Raw genomic sequence first — 4974 nt, forward strand, 5'->3', positions numbered from 1 at the left:
TAGTAGGAACCACAGACAAAAAGTAAAACAAAACATTTGTGACCAAGCTACATGTTGGGTCTGCACAATTTAGTCATTAACAAAAGGAAATACTTTTAATATAACAAAACTATTTCATAACTCACTACTCCTGTGCATTTCTAGCTACACCTATGAGGATGAAGACGGGGTATATCCAGAGAGTCAGTTTGTCTTTGATTTAGAACTTCCTGTGGGGTTCAAGCCTAAAGTAGGGGATGGAGAGGTGCAAGAGTTCTACCTCCTGCCCATGGAGAAGGTCAGTACTGCTGTTCTGAATATGAATCCTGTGAGATAACAACAATCTGAGGGGAGACAGATATATCACAGGGGTGTTTGGTTATTGTCTTGGTTTCAGGTGAAGGAGCTCATCGCCACGGATGACTTCAAACCCAACTGTGCCATGGTGGTCTTGGACTTCCTCATTAGACACTCGTTCATTGATCCAGACACAGGTTTGTGACACGCATAGACCACTATACATTTGAATAATTGATTTAAAGGGGGCCTGTTGTGCATTTTGGGGTGTTTCCCTTCTTGTAGTCTTAGATAGGTTGCAAATCATCACTACATCACTATGTAACACATGCTCTGCCTAGCCCTCCAACACATTGTTTCAATAGGCTAAGGGGCGGGACATCGCTAAGCTGTTGACAAATCACGGCCAGCTAACTACTCAGAGCAGACTGTCCTCTGGTTTCAGGCAGGCACTAAGCCAGTCCTGTCCCTTCGGAGATTCAGGAGAAAATGCAGGTGTTGAAGGAAATGCTGCTGTTGATAGGGGCCTGTAAAGAAGCATGCTACAACTACCATTAAACTGTAAGGCTGGAGCCACACGAGAACGGTAACGCAAACGAACCAAAATCGTTATCAAAAAAAGTCTTCCGTCCACACGCAATAGGCACCAGAAATGTGTCCTTCCACACGAGACCGCTCGACCTGTTGGAGACGCTGTAGTACATATGCCGGGCCCGTAAGTGGCGCTGTACTTCCGCCACAAAATAGACCAAATGCAGCGAAGAAGACTTCCGAGCATGGTTTCCATGGTTGCCCTTCTGTTTATTCTCCGCAGGGGATTTAGCAGCAGAGGTGGGGAGAGGCAGCACTCTTTTTCTCTGTCAGCAGCAGCTGATCTCTGGGGCGTCATTTATAACGCCGTGCGTAGGATTCACGTGGGAAGGTTGCTAACGTAGTAGAAATCCAAACAATAGGTACAGAAATGTTCCGACATTTTCCGATTCACAAAACATTGTGTACCGGCGAGGATAGTGCGTACGGCGCTTCCTACGCCTGTTTCCCTTTTATAAATCACAATCGACTCGAAATGCGGTGCAGGAAATGACGACAGAACTACGGTGGCCGACAGGTGCAAACACGGAACAACGGCCAAAAACACATACATTAGCAGGAAACAGCTGCAAATCCTGAAATGAAAAACAAACAAACCCCGAAAACAAACGCAACAAAAAACGCTGCAAATACCAAAACGATATGCAAAGTCCAAAGCACGTACAGATCGCAAAACACATACAAAAAAAAAAACATTCCGGAAGAGCTCCAGGCCTCTAGGGGAAGAGATTGATGTCTGACCAGACATGGAGAGAACGAACGAGAGTGCTGCAAATTGAAGCCAGAGGAAACAAAGTTGATCGAAGTGGAAAAAGTCGATGTATAAGAAGGTACGTTTTGTTTTGATACAAAGAGCGTCATATTTACGCAGCTAGCGTTGGCTTGTTTGGTAAAAGAGTTTGCAAGTCAAGAGACAGCATTGTGCACCTAAATGTAGCTCTTGACATCATGTAGATATATTATATGGGCGGAGTTGGTTTATTGTGCCCCAATGTGAATCCTAATGTGAGAGTTAAAGGACGGTCAACAATATAATGTACCTTGGTCAGTTTGGATTTATCGTGGCATTTATTCTTAATTAAAGTGAATTTATTTCAGTCAGTCATTTGTTTGTATGCAGGTGTGGGACATTCCAAATGTTCCAAAAGTGAGCACTCCACGAATGGACAACAGTTTGCCAGGGTAAAATAAAACATTGTCAACATATTATTTTGTGCCACAAGAAGCAGAATGTTTTAACAGTACAGTAGTTTGAATATATTTGTTGTTTACCTTTATCAGACCTCTCAGGCACCCACAACCAGCGTCTGATCGGGTAAGACTAATTAAACATGTAATTATACCATGTAGGTTTGAATTTGTGAACATGAAATCAATAAATGCCTTTGTGTGCACTTGTTTCCTGGGTAAAAATAGGATGGAGCACCAACCCCATTCCAGGAAGAGGTCCAGTCTCCCCCCGGGTCAGAACAACTACTATAGGTAAACAATGTTGACAGTTGCATCGTGACACAGTTGTTTGCTGTGTATCTTTATTTTACATTTGTTTGTTTGTATAGCCTCCAATCACAGTGGGTAACATTGCCACGAAGCAGAACAATTATACTTTCATACATTTCCAAATGACACCCACAATATCTGACATCTTAGTGAAGATGATACAAAAAACACCCACAAATATTTTTCAAAGATCAGATATTGTTTCTTGCATCCATTTCAAATGTTTACAAGGATTGTGCAGGAGTATGACAAAAGTGCTGTTGTCAGTTTAGAACCCAATGTATTGAAAAAAAACAGGAAGAGGATCGACATCCTTTTGTAAATATGATTGTCATGCATATATTATGTATTTGAAAATAATTATTCAACTGTCTTCTCACTGCAGCAACTACACAACTGTGTATGCACTTATCATTATTGATAGCCAGTCTGAGCCAGAAGACAAAATGGAGCAAAGGTATTAATTGTTACTATTACCACTTAATTTTTCTATTCTATACTGTAAATCTTATTACTAGCTTCATCATTTAATATTACAATACATCACTTTGTCTTTCCCAGCACAGAACACCTGACTGCGGAAGACATTGTTGCAGAACTCTCTGCAAAAAGAACAAATACATCTTGCAGCAGGTTCAATATTAATAGAGCCAATGTATGTGATCGAGCAATCCGTGGCTTCAAAGGTGCCTCGTTCGATCCCTCTCATGAGACATCAGTTAAGTTCACTGATGATGAGGGACAAACTGAGGATGGAGGGGACACTGGTGGTCCCAAGCGTGAGTTCCTGACCCTCCTTATGGAATGCCTGAGAATGCGAAGAAAACATCACATCAGCAACTGTTTGTGCCCCATGGCGGTGTGACTTTCCCAGCCGCTCACTGTCTCAAAATCTGATTCTAAATGTATAATGTTCTCTATAAAGATAGAACTAATACACAATTATGAATGTATAATATAAGCTGTTTTGTGTATTTAATCATGCATTGGTCTACAATTTAATGATGGCTTCTACATATTTCACATAAACAGACAATGAAAAAATGTGTCCTTCATGCTGATAACTAGTGTATGCATCTGCCAATTAGTATTCTAAACAGAGTAGTGTGTTGAATCCTTACAATAAAAAAAGTGAACTTACTGCTTGCTTATCTTTCTTACAGTGCAGACGCTTTTCTGCTTGCTCTTGCCTCTGCTTACTTTTTATGCTGATTTTCCTACTCTTATTCTCTGAAAACTTCGAGCAGCAGCTCCTGGACATTAACTTATCACTGGGACAGTTCATCTTCGTAAATAGACAGAGGGTTTCAGCCATATTTCAACATTTTTACTACGACCTCAGTCTTACAGTAGCGTGGCCTAGCAACAGCTAAAGCCTGGTAGGCTACTGCATGCTATTTAGCTTAAGCTAGATGACTTCCACAAACTTATACAGAAGATAGCTGTGTTGGAAATGAAAATGCAACGGTTGGAAGTTAACGTGGAAGTGAATGGACTATGTCGTGGGAATGACACCACTTTACCAGTGTTGCAAAATAATGGAGAAGGGTATGCTAACTCACAGCTAGTTAGCAGCTACAAGGATTCCAAGGAACAGGAGGGCTGTGTACTGGGTAATAAATCTACAAGTGGTAGTCCTTCCTGGAACTCTCTGGGTGCAAAGCCTAAGAGTAAATCATTTCCATGGGATTTGGGAGGACGGATAACAGGCAGAGCCCAGCACTCTGAAATCTGTGATGCGACCGGCTGGCCTGCATTGTTATCACCCAGGAAGAGCGCCTCTTCAACCCATATTCATACTAGGAAACAGCAGTGGACAGCTGCTAAAGGGAGAATTACAAACAATCCTCCTAAACCACCAAGTGTGCCAATCCAGAACAGATACGCTCCGCTGACCGAGAACCGGAGATCTCTTTCTGATGACCTGGATAACCTGTCCTCTTCACACAGCAGGGTAAGGACTAGTGCTGCGTACCTGGACTCACATTCAGGTTCAGGTCCGGACTCAAGTCCAGAGGTTCAGGTTCAGGTCCGGACTTATAAGTCCGGACCTGAACCCATGGCTTGTGTCAAGTTGTGTGAGTAACTAAAGTGAACTTATTGTGAGCTAATTATCAATTTAAAATTAACTCATAATCAACTCAAATTCAAACTCGTCAGATTTATTGTGCTCCCTTCCAACTCGTGTCTACATTTCTCTACAAAGTACAAATGTAAAAAAAACACTTTTTGCCACTTAGTCTACAAATGACTTATGACAGCAACTACAGTGAACTACTACAAAGTTCAAACATTTATTTCATTTACCAAACTAAAGTAACCAAACAGTCCCTGAGCTGACTGAACCTAAATCCATAAAACGTTGCTGAAAGGTAGAGTGTAGAGTAGACTATACGCATTACACTGTTACACACCTACTATACAGTATAGGCTACACTGTAGTGACTGTACAATCAGAGTGTACTGTTCTGTACTGTCTGTACACCATGTCTTTTCTACAACTCTACATGTGTACATTATACAGTACATACTACATACATAGTGATGTACATACATACTGTTAGAAATTAAAATCAATGTTGATATGGCGTAATTTTGAATTAAATA

At 41.3% G+C, this 4974-nt stretch overlaps 1 long non-coding RNA gene across 1 annotated transcript; it reads left to right on the plus strand.

Moving 5' to 3' along the window:
* Positions 1-148: 148 nt before the first annotated feature.
* On the plus strand, positions 149-3507 carry LOC117449906 (uncharacterized). Its single transcript, XR_004552519.1, has 7 exons — positions 149-277; positions 377-473; positions 1988-2049; positions 2149-2182; positions 2284-2349; positions 2753-2824; positions 2929-3507. It is a non-coding gene; the product is annotated as an uncharacterized lncRNA (long non-coding RNA).
* Positions 3508-4974: the final 1467 nt, after the last annotated feature.

This window comes from Pseudochaenichthys georgianus, chromosome 7, assembly GCF_902827115.2.
Source record: "Pseudochaenichthys georgianus chromosome 7, fPseGeo1.2, whole genome shotgun sequence".
Lineage (NCBI taxonomy): Eukaryota > Metazoa > Chordata > Actinopteri > Perciformes > Channichthyidae > Pseudochaenichthys > Pseudochaenichthys georgianus.